The 23,081-nt window shown below is 36.5% G+C and overlaps 2 protein-coding genes across 4 annotated transcripts in view; one reads left to right on the top strand and one right to left on the bottom strand.

Moving 5' to 3' along the window:
* FAM227B (family with sequence similarity 227 member B) overlaps positions 1-23,081 on the top strand; it is a 279,841-nt gene that overhangs the window by 129,213 nt on the left and 127,547 nt on the right. The gene's annotated exons all lie outside the window — the stretch shown is intronic.
* Positions 1-23,081, bottom strand: part of FGF7 (fibroblast growth factor 7) — a 62,753-nt gene that overhangs the window by 25,410 nt on the left and 14,262 nt on the right. The window lies entirely within an intron of this gene.

The raw sequence follows: 23,081 nt of genomic DNA, 5'->3' as shown, positions 1-23,081 counted from the left end.
ATCCATATCACCAAAGAGGGACAGGACATGGTCAAGTATTGATTACAAGAGAGTAGTCTTTAAAAAAAAAAAAAAAAAAGGAAATAAGGATAATCAAAGGAATTGTCTTACTCAGCTGGATAGCAGGTCAATATTTTTACAATCAGTGGTAACTTTTATCAAATAGCTTAATAAAAATAAATTGATTACTTATAATTAAAGAGCAGATGCTGGGCAGCCTAGTAAAAATATAAACAAAATACTTGTGCAGGAAAAAAGCTTTGAATTTATCTGTAAGGCTTATTTTTTTGTCTATTAACTAAATTTATAGAATAAATTTTTAAAAGGCAAAATTTTAGGAACTTCAAAAGTATCCACAACTGTAACTAATCCCATTGCTTTTATGAAACATTATCATGAAGTTGATTTTGAGTTTTGTTGTCTGGGGCATTACATTTTCACTTTGTATGAGAGTCAGAAAGTATGGGAACATAAAGTTCACTCTGATTTCTATAAAGACAAGAGCTTGGCAATGGTAAAAAGCAATTTCTAGTCATCGGGTTCTTAAAGAGTTTTTTCTAGTATTATTTTAAAATGCATGAAGTGTGTTGAATCTTAAATTGGGAAACAGGGAACAGGAAAATCTTGGATGAAAAATAATCCAAATAAAACTGAAACCTCTAAATGATAATTAGAAACACAAGTTAACTAGGCTGGAAGTGCATGTTTATGAGTTTAAATGACCTTTAAATATGACTCAGAGCCAAATAATAGCTTATTTGTGGATTATGACTATTTAAAGGTCCTATTTTCTTTTGTTCTTTTTGCCCAGGGAGTTAACAGTTTATGTTAGTAATTATAAACACCTTGACTTATTCATCTTATCAAGCTGAAGTCCTACCTTAGCACCTTTCACTAAATTTTCAGAAAATCTTTACATGTTTTATCTCATTTGCTCTTCCCAACAGCACTTTTGCTATGAAGTGAATATTGCAATGGAAAAACATTAATCAAGGAAGTATTATTTAACAAAGAAAAATAATATCAGTAATAGATGTAATACGTTTAATGCTAACATTAGCACAAAATTAATTAGATTATTTTAATTGTTTGATTTTTTTTACTATAATAAACCCTTTCCAAAAATACACCATTTAATTGAGGACTACGAAAACTCCTAGATTTCTTTAATATAATGCATTCACAAACTCTCTTAATTTTAAATAATATAATAAATAAAGCCTCAACACTTGCCTTCTGTTTTCTAAATACTGAATTACTAATGCAATGGCAATCTATTGTCATTGGTGCCTTGGGACCACTTCAGAGATTCTGAAGAAGATCACACTCATCCTATAAACTCATTTTCTAAGTCCGCACTCTGTGGTTTCTCTCCTCTTGAAAAATGAAAATGGTAAAGTTTCTGTTGTTTGAGGAATTTTGACAGTCCATTCATTCTTATAAAACTACTGTTTGATAGTCTCTGGCCTTACAGTTAGGTCTTTAATCCATTTTGAGTTGTTTTTGTTTTTGTTTTTTTGTTTTGCGGTACACGGCCCTCTCACTGTTGTGGCCGCTCCCGTTGTGGAGCACAGGCTTCTGACGCGCAGGCTCGGCGTGCATGGCTCACGGGCCCAGCCGCTCCGCGGCATGTGGGATCTTCCCGGACCGGGACACGAACCTGTGTCCCCTGCATCGGCAGGCAGACTCTCAACCACTGCGCCACCAAGGAAGCCCTTGAGTTTATTTTTGTGTATGGTGTTAGGGAGTGTTCTAATTTCATTCTTGTACATGTAGCTGTCCAGTTTTCCCAGCACATTTTGCAAAATGAAGCAACTGGCAAAGGATTAATCTCCAAAATTTACAAGCAACTCATGCAGCTCAATATCAAAAAAACAAACAACCAAATCCAAAGCTGGGCAGAAGACCTAAACAGACATTTCTCCAAAGAAGATATACAGATTGCCAACAAACACGTGAAAGAATGCTCAACATCATTAATCATTAGAGAAATGCAAATCAAAACTACAATGAGATATCATCTCACACCAGTCAGAATGGCCATCATCAAAAAATCTACCAAACATAAATGCTGGAGAGGGTGTGGAGAAAAGGGAACCCTCTTGCGCTGTTGGTGGGAATGTAAATTGATACAGCCACTATGGAGAACAGCATGGAGGTTCCTTAAAAAACTACAAATAGAACTACCATATGACCCAGCAATCCCACTACTGGACATATACCCTGAGAAAACCATAATTCAAAAAGAGTTATGTACCCCAATGTTCATTGCAGCTCTATTTACAATAGCCAGGACATGGAAGCAACCTAAGTGTCCATGGACAGATGAATGGATAAAGAAGATGTGGCACATGTATACAATGGAATATTACTCAGCCATAAAAGGAAACGAAATTGAGTTATTTGTAGTGAGGTGGATGGACCTAGAGTCTGTCATTGACAGTGAAGTAAGTCAGAAAGAGAAAAACAATTACCATATGCTAACATATATATGGAATCTAAAAAAAAAAAAACAATGGTCATGAAGAACCTAGGGGCAAGACGGGAATAAAGACACAGACCTACTGGAGAATGGACTTGAGGACACGGGGAGGGGGAAGGGTAAGCTGGGACAAAGTGAGAGAGTGGCATGGACATACATACACTACCAAACGTAAAATAGCTAGTGGGAAGTAGCCACATAGCACAGGGAGATCAGCTCAGTGGTTTGTGACCACCTAGAGGGGTGGGATAGGGAGGGTGGGAGGGAGGGAGACTCAAGAGGGAAGAGACATTGGAGGTATATGTAAATGTATAACTGATTCACTTTGTTATAAAGCAGAAACTAACACACCATTGTAAAGCAATTATATCCAAGAAGGATGCTATAAAGCTTGTTACAGATTTTTTTAAATTGACACAATTAGTAATATTTTACCAAATTTCTAGTTTAATACTCTTGATTTTTGTGTTTTATTTAACGGCATCACAATTTTCCAAATCATCTAGTTTATAAATTTAAATACTTTTTTAAAAATTCTTATTTCTCATCTGCCGCATTTAATTACCACTTTCTACGAATTCCATCTATGGGATAGTTTTCCCATTTTTTCCATTTCTATTACCAACACCATTGTTACCGCACTTGGAATGTTATAGTATTAACTGAACTCTCTGTGTTACCCTACTCATTCCCCACTCCAATTCACCCAATAAACGGCTTCCTGCTTTCCTAAAGAAATGACACTGTTTATAAGTTTTTAATAGCTCCCCATGATCCATGAAATGAAATGCAAAGTCCTTGCCTTGCATTATAGTCTTCATATTTCAGTACCACGGTGTAGTAGTAAAAACAATATTGGCTTTGGGACATGGCTTAATTCTGGATTCCTCTAATCAATAGCTCTGTGCTCTTAGCAAGGTAACTAACTTTTCCATTTCTGAGTTTTCTTCCCTGAAATATAGGGACAATCCTATCCGTTTTTAAAATTAGATTAAATTACATGTAATACACGTAGTGCAGTGCCAAACACATTGTGGGAAGTCATATATCCTTTTCCAGTCTTATCACCCATCAACAAAGTTAGACTGCCACCGATCCTCACAACTCTAAATCTTCTGCTCACTCAGAGTACAAAGTGACCTTCTACCCTATGTTCGTGTGTCAGCATTTTGTTCATCTCTCAAAGCTGAGCTCAGGTGCTTGATCCTCCCCCATTTTGCCCTTTTCAGAAATTCTGAAAATACATCTCTCACTCCTTTGAGAAAGAACACTTATACCATCCTGCCTTATTTTAGAGTTATTTGTGTAGTTACATTATCTTTCCTTTTAGAGCATTAACTTCTTGAGGTGGGAGAAGCCAGCCATATGTATATAAATGCTTGCGCATGGTAGAAATGCTACATTTGTGAATGAATGGGAATATAATTTTTGGGAAATTTTACTCCAAACATGTTACCTACGCAGCATTACATTTTACATTAACCTTTCTTAACCCTGTCGAGTAATTTTAATTGGCAGAAACAACCTGTCATGTAAGATGCTGTCCAGCTGCTTTCGCTTTCCATTATTTCTTTCAACGTTTAAATATAATTCTCTACTTCTTACTTCTTTCACAAAGGGTGCTGTTATGATCATCAAACACATGATGGGAATTTTAGTAATGACTTGGGTCTCGGAGTGAAATAGGGTAAAAAGTAAAATTCTGAAAAATTAACTCTAGAATATAATGTTTCTGGAATAAGAATTGAAAAAAATCTCAATAAAAGGTGACTAACAAAAATAGAATTCTCTAATATGGAGTCTAGACTCACTTTAAAATTTTAGAATGTCTCTCGAGAGTAGTTATACAAGGCAGAAACACATTAAAGCATGTAACAGCATGTTGAGCCAGGTCTTATTTATGTTAATAGAAGCTCTTCCAGAGTTCTCCTGATATTCCCCTTCATAATTCCCATTCCAGAGCAGTTTCCAACACATGTTTAGTTGTACAGTGAAAATTGAAGAAGCATATTTCTGGGTACCAAAAGGAAAGAATAAAGCTGTGCTTTAATAATACCCAACAGTGAAATGATGGCATACTTTGAGACAAACTGAAAATTTTCACCTATGGACTATACCCAAAGTAGAGCAGTTTTCCTAAGAGTGTATTTTCTTCCTTCTCCTACTTTGAGGAAGAAAATAGCATGCACATCTACTTAAAACACCAAAAGCATTTATTTTTCTAAACACTGCCATTTAAAATGTATATGTGTAGAAGTAAGAGATGTTTGGTAAGAAATTAAGTTGTTAAAATATTTCTTACAGGACTTTTCTATAAATTCTTTTTATAACTGATGGTGGGTCTAACCATAAATTCAGTAAAAAAAAAAAAAAAAAAAAGTCTTACGTATCTCAGAGTGCTGCATTTAAGCACTTGTATGGTATAGCAAGCACTAACTGCTTTACCATGCACTTACTACATTTGCATTACTTAAGAGAATACAGAAATTGTTTTGAAAAATACTGGCTTTTGACGCACTTTTTTTGCACATGGTGTTCGTCAAAAAATAGATATTTAACAAATGAAATCAACATAGAAATATAAGTTGACTTTGCTTTTCAAGCTAGATGAATTCATGATAAGTATAACCTCTATACATTAGGGATACCATGTCGGCCTAGTTAACCTTGTGTATTCAGCACCTAGCACAGTAATGACACATCGATGAACAGGAATGTCACCTAGGCTTAAGGTGCTTAATCTTTCACATACATACAAATCATCTGAGAAACCTAATAACAGAGACTTTGACTCAGTGGGTGAGGATTGAGACATAGGGAACATACTCTTAACAAGTGAAATTGGTGACCCTAATAGAGATGATCCCCAAACTACAGTTTAAATTGTACTGCTCTGTAGGGACACGGTCCTTGCTTTCTATCCCAGCTCTCTAAAAATCCCTGGAATTGGCTGATGGAGGATGATGAGGCTGAAGGCCTGTATAGAGTGCTTTAGGAGTACAGTTGTTGTGGGAATATCTAGGTCTTCAAGATCTCATCTCTATTAAAAGTATATATAGATAAATTGAGTGGAACCAATACTCTCATTAATAGGGAATTTCACAGAAGAATTGAATTTATTTGAGGATATGCTGATAAGTAAATATATTCTATATACAAAGCAGGGACTCAATGAATTTTGGCTATCATTACTATTACCAGGATTTTTACATAGGTTAATATTTGTGTTTCCTTCCCCACTCTATCTGTATATACTGTTTTTCTGGGATTCAACTGGAAATGGGAAAAAGAGGAGGAAATATTACATAGGAGAGACCTCATAAGTAGTGGACCTTTGGGTGATCTGTGATATGTTTCAGGGGTTCCAAGGCAATGTATTTAGTCCTTATTTGTGAGGATAGCATGCTAATTCTACTTCAGTGTGACATGCTGGCATGCACTCTATTTCCTTTTTTTTTTTGGTAAAAGTGTATCCTAGATATATTTTGTCTTCTTACTCAATAGACAAAGAAAGGGAGAAAGATCAGCCAATGAAAGTACACAGAAGTGTGAAAAATCCTGGTGTATTTGAGTCACGGCAAGCAGCAGTGTATAGGTAGAACCAAAGAAAGAGGAGAATAGCAAGTGAGGTTGGAGCTGGACGTTTGAATTTGATCCTGTAGGCATTGTAAAGCCATCAAATTGTGCACATTATAAGTAGGAATATAGTAATCAGATTTGGTTTTAGAAACACACATAGTGACAGTCTGAAGGATGGATTCTAAGCTGAGAAAATGGAACGATGTAAATTATTTAAGAGATTAGTGCAATGAACTGCTGTAAGGGGCGGGGGGGTGTTGGTGGTGATGAGAGCCTTAACTAACTCAGTTTCAATGGGAATGGCTTGGTAGTGGAAGAAGAGAGGAAAGGGGAAGGAATTAGTGTTTACTGATAATCGCCTGTTATATATACATTATATAGTTTAAACTTTGTACAGCTCATTTTTCAAGTGAAGAATTGAGGCTTGAGAACATTAAATATACAGCTCTAAATTATACATGAACTATGGGTAAAGCAGAATTTCAAACCAAGGCCTGTGTGACACCTCTTCTTTATTATACCACACTGCCTCTCCAGCCATATCAATTTCCTAGGAGATCTGAGGATCCAATCTGAGAAATACTTAAGCAGTAGGAGGACTCAGTGACTGAAAACGAGAGTTAAAGGAGAGGAAGAATGCAGGGCTTCCAGCTAGGTCAACTGAGTGGATGATGGCATAACTCATATGTAAGTAATAGAAGACAAGAGCAGGTTTGAGGAAGATTATGTGTTCATTCGGGAACATAATGAACTTGAAGTGCCTGGAGGCTCTCAGGAGGATTATCTAGTAACCATTTAGATATATGGACCAAGAGCTCAAGAAAGGAAAGAGGGATAGAATTTCAGATTTCAGGATAATCAACATATGGGTCATAAGCAAAGTCACGGGTATGGAAACAATCACTCAGGACTATTTGAATAGAAAAAGACAATTACCATAATACAGAATATAAAATGGGGACCAAGCATGCTATAACTTTTCATGTACCTGGATGCAATATTTTAGGATGATTATCCAAGATTGTTTATAAAAACCACATTTCCAGTTTTAAGAGACAGGAGAAAAGTCAGCATTATATTAACAGCACAATTTTTTTTTCTGTTTTATTTTGCGGTACGCGGGCCTCTCACTGTTGTGGCCTCTCCCTTTGCGGAGCACAGGCTCCGGATGCACAGGCTCAGTGGCCATGGCCCACGCGCCCAGCCTCTCCGTGGCATGTGGGATCCTCCTGGACAAGGGCACGAACCCGTGTCCCCTGCATCGGCAGGCGGACTCTCAACCACTGCGCCACCAGGGAAGCCCTAACAGCACAATTTTTAACAAGAGCAACATTTTAATGAATTTGGACCATCTGGAAGGAAAACCAGTTTAAAATGATAAAAATCCTGATTTTAGTATATTTAAAATATATTTTTCATTTAGTTTTGTCATCTTTTTGTCCATATCATAGTAAGTTAGGCATTTAGCAGTCAACATTTATTGGGTGCTTATATATATTATACCCTTTGCTGTGCTTAACATATAGTCATTATTTTAATACCCTCATAATCCTGTAAATTAGATATTATTATCTCTGTTACTCTAATGAAGAAGAAACCAAGATTCAGAGAGATTATGTAACTTGCCCACGGCTAATAATGTTTGTGTCTTAGCTTGGATTTGCATCCAAACTAGGATCTCTTTATTATACTTCCTAAAAGATCATATCCAAGAAGCTCTCTTTAATGTAGTCGCTTGAATGAAAAAATAATGGCCTGGAACTGCAGGATAATTCTATGTAGGCATTTCCCTCAAGTGACAGAAAATAATATTTCGGTTTCTTTAATGGCTTATTTTCACTTATTTATTTGTTTACCAAACATCCTTTTTCACAGATACTATAGAAGTAAATGTCAACTAGGGTTCATTTTAATTTTCACGTATCTGAATTAGTAAGGTAACTAATGTTCAAAACTCTGACTAGTATTATCAGATCAAATTTTGAATCTATGTCAGGTAGTAAAGTAGGATATCTATTGCCAGAAAGTTTTATCAAATACATTTTTTTCTCTAATTATTAAACCCAGTCTCTAAAATTCTGAAAGAATCCTGGATTCTGGACTCTTGAACCACCAGTTGCAAATGGAAGAACTACTTATAAAATAAGTCATTGCCTAAGAGATTGCAAATATGTCTTAGTTTGTTCTCCTAGGCAAAGGATTTACTGAATTTCTATTGACTGATATTTAAGTGTGACTTGAAAAACTTGGTCAGCAAATAATTTTAAATAGATACGTTAATAGCATAGACTGATGATGGTGTCACATCAAGTTATCTCCAAACTTACCAAGCTTATCAAGTTATATACACTGAATATGTACATGTTTTTCTATGTATATCATGCCTCAATAAAGTGATTTTTAAAAATTAGGCGTATCAATCCTCAATAAGGCCTTCAAAGCTAGAAGATATTTTTCATGATTTGAGATATACTTAAAAATTAAAATTAGGTTGGGCTTATGATTGTGTTTCATTTCATATTCACTCAGAATATCAATGTAAATGAATCTATTGGATATTCAGTACAGATAAAGGTGAATTGTAGAAGAGACATAACAGGATTACAACATAAAGACTAAAATTTCAGTAAAATTAAGATTTCCGAATTTATATAGTTATAGTTGACATACATAGTGCATATAGTTGTTATGGTTATAGTTATGCAGTGGTTCAGCCTTTGAAAATTTTATTAAACTTTATTTCCAACAGTGAATAGACTTCTGTCTAATTTTACTGTTGCATTAAAAAAATTTACTATTTACTTGTTTCAACACTTCACAGAAAAAAAAAAAACTTCATCCCTGTAATACTAATTTTGTGCCTAATAACACTTTTTAAATTTTTATAATTTATTCTCTCAAAAAATATTAGGTTCTTTGATACATAAGTATATTAAGACATTATTATTTTCAATGTTAGATAATTATGGTAGTTGTCAAAATTTTAATAGAAAGTGGCAAAATCTAAATTGCTTAGAATTCAGTGAGGTAATATTCATTTCACGTATAAGTAGCCACATTCTTAGTTAGTATTTTAGAATCAAACACATGTAAATTTTACAGAAAATTGTTTTCTGATATACTTTTTCTAGGTCATGGGATTTATATCTGATTCGAAATTTTGGTGGGATTAAACTGTCTCTTAAAAAACAATTTTGTAGAAGTTGAATTTTTCCTCCCACGTGTAGATGGCACTGAACAGGACAATACATTTTCTTGGTCCATTCAGAAAAGTTGATCATCTGTAGATGTGCTAACTACATCTCTAGACTGGTTGTATTTTCCAAACAGGCTCAGTCCACATATGAGAAAGAATAACTAAGCATCTCCAGAGAACCTAGGCTATCCAATTGCCTGTAACAGATTTTACAGAAAAATAAGATGAGATGCATTTTCAAATGCTTTATTATAACAAATTCAACTTAACAAATTTTTGGTTGAATTGGATTTAAAGATCAAGAAAGTAATTGAAAACCTATGGTGTGGGAATCAAGAGGCATAAGGAAAGTTTTTCTCCAAAACACATATTTTATCCATACTCTTGCTTGCTACATCCCTGAAATTGTACCATTGGAAACTAATTGCTCTACATTAAACATCATATCCCCAGGGGCCACAACTAAACTAAGGGCAAATATTCCTGAGGAAGTTTACACATTGAGCTATTAGCCATTATAACATCAATTTATAAAATTGATTTCTAATGGCATGGTCGGCTGAGGGGAGGGCCCTTGAAAAAATGGCATTCAGGAAAGTCTTGAAGGATCAGAGCAAGGGAAAGAAATCTGTAACAACATAAATAGAGACAAAGGCCCAGAGCAAGGAGCTCTGGAGAGTCAGGAGCACAATGAAAGTTCCAAGATTTGGAGGAAAGAGATAGCCTGTAATAAGAGAAAACTGCTGAAAGATGATAAGGAGAGCAATGAACATACACTTCATCAGTTACTCAGTTAATGTCTCCTGTCAGGTCTGAGTCTTGACGTATACAGTAAATTCACTTTCTGGTATTCTAATTCCATTACGGGTTTCTTTCTAGTGAATTGCCCTCTAAGAAGGCACATAAATCCTACAACTTTATGTTTTTCATTTGTTTCTCATATGGACTTATACAACTTTGGCACGTGCATTGCTGTTCCTCTCCCTATGGGTCCATGCAACTATATTTGCATGAATGTGCAATGTCACGGTCTAGTTTGTGATTGAGCATGACATTGTCCTCTTTTCATAAGTCTGTGATGTGTTTCTTCCATGTGTTTCTAAAAGCCTGTTTCCCAGCTCAAGAATTATAATACTCAAAATGCCCAGAATGACAATATCTCTAAAGTTAAGTAATCCCAAGGAGTATCTGCCCTCTTCACATGTAACTTTTTTTTTTTTAATAATTGACTAGAATGTTGAGATGAAGCCAACAAGATACAGTTTAAGAAAGATAGTGTCAAGGTGCTATAAATACAGGTTCAAAACAGCAATTGCACCAGTACAGAAGCAGAGCAGACCTGACTTGGCAACAAGTCATTTGAAAGAGACATGGAACTTTTAGTACACAAGCTTAAGATGAGCCAACAGTATAGTACCTCTGCTCCAAAATATGTTAATTGCAAACTTTGGCTGCCTTAATAGAAGTTTAGTGTTGCTGAGGAAGCAGTTGTCCTGCTGTTCTTGGCCTCACCCTGCTCAGTTTGGAGCATTGTGTTCTGGGTACCTCATTTTAGATGATGTCCCTAGAGGACTAATGGATGGTAAGAGGTTAGGAAATTGCATTTAAAGGTAATGGTTGAGGGAATTTACATTGTTTAGCCTAGAAAAGATAAGCTTAAATAGAAATATAACTCTCTTTATATACTAATATCACTGTCTTATAGAGAATGATTTAGAAGTAAAGGAGTAAAAACCATTTACTAATTCATGGTCTTATTTTAGATTATGGATAGATCTATTTCATGGTAGTTACATTCCATATAGAAATAAGTAGCAATAAGTATTAGAAGCTCACTATGAGCATGTGTAGATGGAAATTACTTAGAGTAGCAAGAAAAGGTTGGACTTGGTAATACAGTCTGACGCAGTGCTGGAGAGAGTAGACAGTTCTCTGCAGACTGGAAGCATTATTCAAGTCTCCATTCACAGATTATCTCTTAGCCAGCCCAGCATTTTAAATAGACAAATACCACTTAAAATTGTTATGGGAGTTTTAGAGCTGAATGAGATCTAGCGATCACCTGGTTTAATCTTATAAAGAATAGAGGCTAGGGGCTTCCCTGGCGGCGCAGTGGTTGGGAGTCCGCCTGCCGATACAGGGCACGCGGGTTCGTGCCGCGGTCCGGGAGGATCCCGCGTGCCGCGGTCCGGGAGGATCCTGCGTGCCGCGGAGCGGCTGGGCCCGTGAGCCGTGGCCGATGGGCCTGCGCGTCTGGAGCCTGTGTTCTGCGGCGGGAGCGGCCACAGCAGTGAGGGGCCCGCGTACCACAAAAAAAAAAAAAAAAAAAAAATAGAGGCTAAGAAAAATTAAACAATTTGCAGCGTTCCTAATACAAGTCACAGGTAGATCAGGAACCAAAACTCTGGCCTACCGATTCCTAGTTCAGGTGTCACGTTTGTTCATTACACTAGCTAAGTAATTATTTAAATGATATTAGGGGCGTCATTTCCTCTTTGTTGTATAAAATATTAGTTCTAGAAATTCCTCACTTATTTTGAAGTCATTTACCAAACCACTTCAATTATAGAAAGTATAACCAGAAAGTAAGCATAAAGCCTTCTAAAGCACAAAAATAGAAGTTCTAAAAACTTACAAACTAAACTCATTAACTCTATGCATATTTGAAGCCTCACTCAGGTTGTTTATTCAGACACTAGTTCTATTCAGAGTTACTCAATCCTTCTGATCCTTTATTTACTCATTCTTCAAAGAAAAATAATGATTCCTCTTTCAGTTATTTGGAAGATTAAATTAGCTGTCACATGTGACTTGCTTAGCTTTGTGCCTTACACACAGAAGAGTTCCAAAAATGTCAGGCATTATTACTCTTCACTAGTCATGTATTGAAGATGTGATATGGTGCTCCTGGCTTCTACGAGAGAAAAGGAATGGACCTATGTAAAAAGGTCCAGAACCAAGTGAGGATTTGTGGCCAGCTATCACCCTGTCCAAACAGTGGACGGTGATTTTTGCTCCTGTAAGCCAGGAATGGAAGTACCTTCTAGCCTCAAAATTACTCTGCAAAACAGAGATCTACTCATAGAAGAAGGATAAGAAAGGATTCAGGTCTAGCCTAATCCTTACACCACCCTGTCCCTTGTTTCTTGAAGCAGCTTTTGAATATTTACCAACTGTCCCTCCCCACAAATACATACACACATTCCTAAACCTAAAATTAATTCATACAAAGTCTGTGACCTCATATTGGTATGGCAGTATACCTCAGGAACAAAATGTCTGCACATTGCATAGGCCATATGCTTTATTTATTTAACCACAACTGAGCCTATTATTTTGCTATGGTAAAATTATAGGGAAATTATATACTGGTCACGGATGAAATGATTTAATTCAAAGAGCAACATCAAACTTGTGAAAAATTAACAATAATATTTTGAAAAGTTATAGCTGTTTTTTATTTTCTAAGCTACTTTCCAAAGCATGTCTTTTTTATTTCTGAAAGCCTTTTTCCCATATCACTTTTTCAGAATGTGTTATTCTGTACATGGTTACAGTGGAATAGGCACTGCCTTGGAATGCGAGAGCAATGGATGGATTCTGATCCTGGCTCTGCCACCAATGACCTTAAGCAAGACTGAACTTAACTATCATATTTCCCTCTGTGGCTAACTCAGACTCTTCAATGGTTTGAATTCTTATTGTTTCCTTAGGAAGGAAAACCATGCTTTCCCCTCAAAGCTCTAATTTTAGTCAGATAGTATAATTTCTAAGAAAGGCACAATTACTTCTCCCATCAAATCCCCGCTTATTAGCAGCACCACAGCAGCACTGGTTTAGTGTCATCTCTGGGATCAGACAACTTGTATTTGAATCCTGGCCTTGCCAACTACCACCTCTCTGACCTTGGATACATTTGTTTACCACTTTATGTCTGTGGTAGTTGTTTTGAGGGTTAAACTGATAACTGTACCTGTGAAGCACTGAGCAGAATTCTTGGCACATAATAAAGGATCTATAAATATTACCTCATATTATTATTACTGTTATTAGATAATAATTACTGTTATTAATTTAGTCATCCACCTACTCAATGATTCAATGAATATTTATTAAATGCTTGTAAGTCATTCTGTGCCAAGAATATGCAGTTGTAGAAAAAGTACTGCCGTTTCTTTGACTGTTGTAACTCTGACCGTCTAGAGAGAATGCAACTTAAGATGTTTTATAAAGTTTCAGATTTTAAATCCCCCATACTCCATTTTAATATTTGAAATCCTATTTTTATTACTATCTTTTAATTCTAGAGATTTTTCTAGAGGGAAAATAGACATTTTTGCAAACATTTTAATGTTTCCAGAATAATTAAAAGTTGGTTATTTAAGAACTCTTACAAGCCGAATGATTCTGATATTAGTTACAGATCAGAGTAATTTGAATGTGCTAAGATAAAAATCTGAAAGACCAGTTGATCTTCTAAGTCATCTAACGTCCCTGAATTCAGGCACACACACAAAACACAGTGTTTAAAATAAAACTCAATATTGAGTCATTTTTAAGTTCATCTATTCATAATTCCCTCCATCTTGCATTCAGTTTTCCCATGATGAATTTCTGCATTTTTATTTACTTAGTTATTTTCCTCCACAGTCAAAGAAGAGTAACATTTTCTTTGTTCTCTTTTGTATCGCCAGTGCTTGGTCCAGTGCCTGACAAGTAGTCAATAAATATTTATGGAATTCATCCATTCATCCCCTCAGGATATGTTTATCGAGCACCTACTATGTTTCAGGAACAACTCTAGGTACTGGGATATAACATAGCAGTGAACAAAACTCCTTCTCACTCTAATCAGAGAAACAGTTTACACACAAGACAAATAAAAATAATATATAGTATGTTAGTGATAAACGCTAAGGGGAAAAGTAAAAGAAGAAAGGATAGGAAGTATGTGTTTGGGGACAGGAGACAGGGAAGATCTCAGTGAAAAGATGACATTTCAGTAAAGACTAAGAAGAAGTAAGGCAGTGAACCACCCAAACATCTAGGGAAGGAAATATTTCAGGTAGAGAAACATATAGTCAAAGGATATGATTCAGGAACTTACTTGACTTTGTCCTAGGAGCAGCAGGAGACCAGTGTGAATGAAGCAGCATAAGCAAGGGAGATAACGCTGAGAGCTGGTGGTGAGAGGTGCAGCTCTTTTGGGCTTTGTAGGTCTTTGTAAAGATCTTAGATTTTACTCTGAGTAAACTGGGAAAACATTGGAGAGCTCTGAGCAGAAAGTGACATGACCTGATTTATATTTTGAAAGAACCACTCTGATTCTGTATTATGAGTAGAGTTAGGAGTGCAAAGGTGGAAGCAGGGAGACCAGGTAGAAGGCTATTGCAACAGACGATAGTAGCTTGGACTACAGCAGTGGAGGTGGCAAGAAGTGATCAGGTATGGATATCTTTTGGAGATAGAGACAGTAGGATTTATTAACAGATTGAATGTAGAATGTGAAAAAAAGAGGTAAGTCAGGGATGATTGCAGAGTTTGGGACCCAATTAACAGGAAGACTGGCATTGTCATTACCATTTTCAAGAGACATGGGGGAAGGGGGGATCCTGAGTTCTATTTGTGGACATGTAAGCTTGAGAAGCCTAATAGCCACTCAGTAGAGATGAATTTATGGTTTGGAGTTGAGGAGAGAGGTCTAGGCTAGAGACATAAATTTAGTGGCCATTCACCATGAGACTAGATGAAATCATCAAGGAATGATTATAGACAGAGAAGATATGTGTTATTTCTCTGAGTGTATGAAAGTGTTTTATTAGTCATGTCAATCTATTATTTATACACAGAGAAAAAGAACATGATGAAGGGCTTAACTTAAAGCAGAGGTAAATATGAGAAACCGTTTGGGTAATATAATACTGGAATTGATTATGAGAGGTTCCATTCTTAGAGAGCTTCAAGAAAAGGTTTGATAGTTATAGGTCTTGGATTTCTTAGACTACCGGGGGTTGGGGGAGCCTTTCTCATCCTATCAGAGTGTGACTGAAAGAGGAAAATGAGAGCCACATGTGTAAAAAGCAACATAGTTTATTATAATTAAATGTAAAAGTATAAATATGTGCATATATGCTTATGTTCATCAAAAAATTAATATATGCTCGTCAAAGAATATTTGGAAATCACTAAAAAAAAGTAAAGAGAATCACCTGAACATATCACTGTTGTAATCTAATATATTTATTTTCAGTCATTTTCCTGTCCATTTTGATAAAGTTGTAATTATAAGTAGGTTTTTTAATGTGATAAATATAAATTATTCTTTTTAAATTGCTTTTTAAATTCAAGTATAGGGAATTTACTCATTCATCTTAGTGAATATTTAATATGTACTTCAGTTCTATGTTGTGTCTAGTTAGAGCAAAGAAATGGAGAAAAGAAGCTAAAAGAGTTAGGAAGAAAGGAGAGAGAAAAGAAAGAGGAAGGAGAAGAAAGCAGGGAGGAAAAGGGAGTAGAAAGGAAGAGGAGACAGGGGACATGGGGAGAAAGAGAAGAGTTGGGGAAATATCAGTAGTGAGATGCCAAGGAGAAGGTTGAAAAGAAAGGGCTTAGTAATTTGGAAAGTTCCTGAGATCATCTCCATTCATCTGGCCCTCCAACACCATAGCTGTAAACAGGAGCATAATGTGTTGCTTCGAATTTCTGCCCTTTGAACTTCAGATTAGATAATGGTTTGTTAGATAATGGTTATAGTTCTTTGTCTACTCTTCTGCCTTAAAATAACCAAAAACACTCAAATCACTAGAGCAGCCTGTAAGTGGGGAAGGCTTTTCTGATTGCAGAAGCCAAAGTTAAATCACTGAAAGACAAGAGCTTGAGAGTTCTACGTCTGCCTAAGACATTAATCTGCATGGAAAGCAAAAGGCAAACCAGCTGTTTATTCAATATATTCCTCCTCTGTAAATCTTTGATTTTGTTTTCTCCATCATGTTGGTGATAATTTAGCTAAACTAGTTTGGAGTCAAGAGTAATGAAGACAAAGTCATTCCACATAAAAATATTCTTATGCATTAACAGTTTTCCATGGACAGACTTCAGTCTTACCCAAATCAGCATCCTCAACAATTACTAATTGTTTGGAAATCTATCAATTTGCATGAAATTATCACTATTACCAGGAAATCCACCCCAAGTAAATATATCATTGATGATGAACATTTATTTTAAGCATAGTGAACATCAGTGCATTTGCTACCAAGATGTACTTAATTACAAATAAAAATGTATGTATTTCCCATCAACTTTTATATTGCTCACACGCAAAATGCTAATGTGAATCATGTATCTAAATCCTGTTTTTAAAAAATTAATTTCAAAGAAACATACAAATCTAGCTATAATACTTAAGTATAAATAAATCAGTGAAATAAAATGGCTGGTATATGTGAAAGAACTGGCCAAAATTTCAGAGATGTCTACCTCAGTATTGGTTTATGCAGCAAGTAATAAATAAGAACTTGTTTCCACAAGTACAAAATGAAAATATTCAAGAAGATTTCAGTAAATGCAGAGGCTGCTAACCTGTACTAGGTCATTAAAGATAATGGGGGACTCTGAGATGCTGATCTAACCTTGAAGATGACATAATGAGGACCACTCAGTCTCCTCAGAAAGCTGTGAAATTGTCTGAGACAGGATGAGCCAACTCACTATTGCTTTTCTTTTAATTTTATAACAACTTTCTTATTCTTATAATAAGGGCCTTCAAATTTATAATATGAGAAAGACGTTTTTTATGATAATGTTAACATAGTCAACAAAATGTAGAATCTTGGATGTCTGAAGAGAAATGATCTTCTATGTATGATATCATACATTTTGTTTGAATGCGCTCCAGGAAAATAGATGGTGTTTCATCTTTTACTCTAAACGTGGGCAGAGTTTCCTACTGGGAAGTATTTTATTTTGACTTAGACTACGACTTGAGGGGTAGGGGTGGAGTTGTGTTTTTTTTAATTAATTTTTATTTTATTTATTTTATTTTTGTCTGTGTTGGGTCTTCGTTGCTGCGCGCAGGCTTTCTCTGGTTGCGGTGAGTGGGGGCTACTCTACTCTTCGTTGCGGTGCGCAGGCTTCGCATTGCACTGGCTTCTCTTGTTGTGGAGCACAAGCTCGAGGCGTGCAGGCTTCAGTAGTTGTGGCACGGGGGCTCAGTAGTTGTGGCTTGCAGGCTCTAGAGCACAGCCTCAGTAGTTGTGGTGCACAGGCTTAGTTGCTCCGCGGCATGTGGGATCTTCCCGGACCAGGGCTTGAACCTGTGTCACCTGCATCGGCAGGCAGATTCTTAACCACTGTGCCACCAGGGAAGCTCTGGAGTTTCTTAAATTAACAATAGGCATTAATTTCTTTCATTGGTGCACTTAGCACATTTCCTTTTGTTTCTTATCTTAAAAACTATAAGAAGTTTATAACTGTATATTTTTATATCTGTAAGTGGAATGTGATAGTTTTACTACAACTAAATTTTTTAAAGTAAATAGTTCTTCCTTCAGACAAATGTCAAAAATAGAGTTCAAATTCACAAGTAGAGGAGGATATGATTTCTTGAGAAGTTGTGCTTGATTCCTTAGATTTTAATCTTAGAATATCTCAAAGAAATTTCTCTCATACTTACAAGTACTAATTACCACAGTGAATAAGATTATATTTCAAGAAAAATTTTGTATTTGACACCGCTGAAACAAAATTTGTTTACAAGAAGATTGAGAAGCTCTTGTGTTAACATATGGTTTCTTTGCTAGTTGTTATATTTTTCTCTTTGACCTTTTTAATGCATCTCGGGATACCTAGCAATCTAGGTTCCAGTCCTCCTCTACCACTGACTAGCTTTGCAACTTTAGCTTACTTCCTAACCTTATAGAAGCTCAAAATATATTTACCCCCTAAGCAAAGCTCCAGGTATTTTGCCAGCAACGAACAAAAAGAATTTCCTAGTTTATAGTCTCAGGTTCTTAAACTTGTCAAAAGAAATAGCAATACAATGCAAGATTATTTACAATTATCTACCATGAACCAGGTGGCTTGTTTCCATAAACTAAATACAGGGATGATTGTGAAAGCCTTACGTCAGAGTAGGAAACCACAGGCTTGCACATCTGACCTTTAGCATGATTTCATTGAGTAATTAGGGTAATATTAGTCGAATCACAGTCCATTTATCCAAGAAGACGAGCCCCCATGCATGCCCTCTACCTCTGGTGAGTACCCTGGTTACATCTGTTAAAATCTCTGTGGACTTCAGGACTTACAGAGCATCCCTCTGCCTTTTGTCTTTTCTTTCTTGTTGTATCTGTGTATTCCTTTTCCCTCTTTCTCCCTACTTCTTCCCCTGCTTGTCTTTCTCTATTTACTTCCTCACATCCATCCTTTAATTCTATCTCCCCCCGCCACCGACCTTCACCCTCTTTTTCTGTTCTCCTATCTTCTCTTTTCATACTGTGAAGTTAAAATATGTTTTGAAGCATTTTTCCCATTTACTAGCTCTGTGTTGCCACTTGCCATGTACCATACTCTCCAGTTAGCCAGGACAGGACTCACCATTCTTCAAAATTCCCCTACTGTACCCATACCTTTGTGTATACTTTGTTCATGACTTGGAAAGCTCTTCACTCTGCCAGAATCCTTCAACCAGTCCCCCTTTTGTTCAAATGCACTTTTTCCAGGAAATTTTCTTTTCCTAATTCTACTCTCTCCCTTTCACCTCTTTTGGCTCACTGAGAAGTCTCTCCCTTCTTCATGTGAAACGTGTTAGTAACTTTCAGAACTTACCAAATTATTTCCTATAAAAGCACAGTAAAGACAAAAGTTACTCTCTTCATAGCCTTTATTATACATATACATAGCCTTTATTATACAATGTCACCTTGTATATTAAATGTACTCTATAAATATGGAATTGAATTGCGTTCTCAATTTAAATCCTAATGATCTAGATCAAATTGCCCTTTAACTTCACGTGACATTTAGTTAAAATAGTCCATGAATAGTGGCTCTTGACTTTAAAAGTGTTCCCATTTTAATCAGAAGTCTTCTCCAGTGAAATTGTTGCCAGCCTACTCCCAACAATAATATACTAATTACTTCATCATTATTTTTAAAATAGTAAATAAGATAAATTAATAAAACATCAGTATTTATAGTGGGAAGCAGCCACATAGCACAGGGAGATCAGCTTGGTGCTTTGTGACCACCTAGAGGGGTGGGATAGGGAGGGTGGGAGGGAGGGAGATGCAAGAGGGAAGAGATATGGGAACATATGTATATGTATAACTGATTCACTTTGTTATAAAGCAGAAACTAACACACCATTGTAAAGCAATTATACTCCAATAAAGATGTTTAAAAAAAATCAGTATTTAGAAGTATACCGTAGTTTTAATGTAAAAGAAAATTTAAACTGAAAATAATATCTTTATCCAGCAAGTGAAAATTTTGGAAATTTATGTAAAATTATAATATGTAAATTTATGTAAAATTATAATATGTATGGGGAAATCTATACTATATTATTGTATTCTCCTAGGCTTTAAGATCAGGAGTTTAAAATGTTACACTTCTTTACATCTATTATATCAACTCTTCTCCAACTCCCTTCTCACCACCTCCCCTTTCCTTATGCCTCACCTCCCACCTCAGCTGTTAGATTAGTGCTTTGCATAGAGTACTTACAAATCACCATATTCAATGTCCGTTATAATTGCCTACCTTTATAAAGCTGTGTGTAAAGGCAATCCACTAAGATAGTTACTGAAGCGTTCCACAGAAAACAACTCAGTTCCAAGTCGTTGCTGTTTTTACTAGACAATTCAAATCTCCCACCATTTTCTTTCCTTCTTTTTAAAATGATACCCTGTTTTGGCTTCTAAATGACACCTGTATCTCTACTCAGTTCTTACCATCCACCAGTTATGTGCTGCGCAAACCACTCAACAGGTTTGTCAAGGAAAAGAGATTGAATATGACAGAGGCAGATAGGGAGGACTGCTAGAAATGGTGTGAGGGCAGAAATTGTTTCTATCTTGAGTTCTATTATATTGCATCCCCAACAACTAGCACAGTTCCTGGCATATACTGCATGCTTAAAAATATCTATTAAATGAATGAATTAATATTTGGGGTCAGTCTTTGGGTTTATATTATATATGACCAACTATAATCTATTTGCTTATCTCTTTTTCCTATCTATAAACACTGGGTTTTCACATTATAAATACTTTGGAGCAATATTCTTCCCCTCTGATGACTCTTACTTATATGAAACCTACCAATGTTTTAGCAGTTGGTAGGGGGACAAAAGGGAGAATGATCCTAGTAATAGAGGTGTGTAATTGGAAATCAGCTAAGCCTTTGCTTTTACAAACCAGAGTAACAATGAATATTGCATACCCAGGGATGTAACTAAAATAATACTGAGCTAAAAACCAGAAGACTCCAATTCTAGTCCAAACAACCACTGCCACTAATTCATGACATGATTTTGAAAAGTTCTCTTACTTCTTTGTGTCTCAGATCCCTCATCAATAAAAGATGAGCATGATGTACTATATTGGTGCTTCTTAAACTTTTTTTGGAAACGGGTACCTTTGAGAATCTGATGAAAGCTTTGAATCCACTCCTCAAAATTTTGTGTATAATTTTTCCTTACCAGTTTCCATGTCAAATTCCATGTCAAGATCTTTGGACTAGATGATCTCAAGGGTTCCTTCCAGCCCTATAACTCCAGAATGGAGCTGTCTTTGTCTCATATGACCACTGTGTGTGCTTTCAAGTAAGCAAATAATCCCGTTTCTTTCTCAGCGCTACAAGGTGGGGCACTAACAAATGCTATAAGGTTTCCTCTCAGTCTGCAGTAAGAGAAGAGAGTCACACATGCCTCCTAAGGAGACCTTCAGCCAAATTAGCAGCTTCTATAAGGAGAGTTATCTGTTCCTCAGTCTCATTTCACAGTCGTGTTGCTCTGCTCCTTCTGTTGTTGCTTTAACAACTTTGATTCCCAACTTGACTAAAAGGTCCGCAGATGCAGAAACCGTAAGTGGTAGCCAGCCTTAGTTTGGCCTCTAATTATGCCCACCACTTAATATTCACACCCTTGTGTGGTTCGCTTCCACATTTCACGAGGGCCTTTCTTTGTGACCAGTGAAATAAGGCAGAAGTAATGGTGTGTCACACCTCAGTTCCCATCTTGGAGGTGTGCTCATTTTTTCCTTCTCTCTCCCCCTCTCTCTCACCACTCAGTCTGGGGGAGGCCAGTTACTGTGTCATGAAGACACTGAGGAAGCCTATCGAAAGACTCATGTGGTGCAAAGGAACTCTCTGACTGACAGCCTGCCAGTTACCTTGTAAGAGCACTTGGAAGCAGGTCCTTCAGCTCCAGTCAAGTCCTGAGAAGCCTGCAGCCCGGTTGACAGCTGACTGCAACCTCATGAGAGACCCTTAGCTAGAACCACTCAGCCTAGCTGCTCCCAGATTCCTGACCCTCTGGCACTAGGAGATAATAAATACTATTTCAGCTGCTAAATTTGGGGTAATTTATTATGCAGCATTTATAGCTAATACACCTTCTCTCTCTCTCCCTCCCTCCCTCAGTTGCTTAGTACTATTGGTAACATTTAACAATTGAAATCTATTCAAACAATCTGCTCTAACCACACACAACCCCCCCTTTTTTTTTTTTTTTTTTTACTGAGCATAGGCGGCTTTTTTTTTTTTTTTCCTTTTTTGCAGTACGCAGGCCTCTCACTGTTGTGTCCTCTCCCGTTACGGAGCACAGGCTCAGGATGCGCAGGCTCAGCAGCCATGGCTCACAGGCCCAGCCACTCCACGGTATGTGGGATCTTCCCGGACTGGGGCACGAACCTGTGTTCCCTGCATCAGCAGGCAGACTCTCAACCACTGCGCCACCAGGGAAGCCTGGCTTTTTTTTTTTTTTAACATCTTTATTGGAGTATAATTGCTTTACAGTGGTGTGTTAGTTTCTGCTTTATAACAAAGTGAATCAGCTATACATATACATATATCCCCATATCTCCTCCCTCTTTCATCTCCCTCTCACCCTCCCTATCCCACCCCTTTAGGTGGCCATTGAGATCCACAATAGTTAAGTACTTGCCCAAGGTCAATTAATTACTGGAAGAAAAAAGATTAAAACCCTAATATGATATTATTTCCACATCCCTATGCTGCTTCAGACTTTATAATCAATTCAGTATACTCCTAGGTGTTAAATAACAAGTATTAATGTTATACTAAAAGAGCACTATGAAAATTAAAGTCTACATACTGTCTTTGCACTAACTTATTTTTATTCCCTTTCTCTTGCGTCTTTTAATTGGGAAGAGTCCCAAAAGGATTAGAAATAAATTGAGAACATAGTAATTGTAGACAAAAGAAAGAACCAATTTGCCAATATACTATTTCTTTTTCAACCTATCTTTCAGAAGTGCTTGTTAGAACAAACTCTCTGCGACTTCTTTCATTTGTTTTTGTGTTTGTTCCTTTTGGATTTAATGGCCTCTAGAGAGGGGAACTATGTGGCTGTACTCCTAAAATTGACTGATTTACTCTCTGAAATTAAACGGTATATATGTATGTATTCTGTAATTATGAAGGCACTTACTAATGAACAGAAGTATAAATAGTTTTAACAAATGTCAGAAATGTGTTTAAAATACAACCAAATCAAATTTTGCAATGTCTTTAGCAATTTGTAAGCAAAATAAACTGAAGGTTTCCACGCCAACTCAAGAGGAAGACAAATGGAGATGT

The sequence above is a fragment of the Stenella coeruleoalba genome (genome assembly GCF_951394435.1).
Source record: "Stenella coeruleoalba genome assembly, chromosome: 2".
Taxonomy (NCBI): Eukaryota; Metazoa; Chordata; class Mammalia; order Artiodactyla; family Delphinidae; genus Stenella; species Stenella coeruleoalba.
The sequence above is the reverse complement of the archived record's forward strand: the minus strand, read 5'-3'. Positions and strand labels throughout refer to the sequence as shown.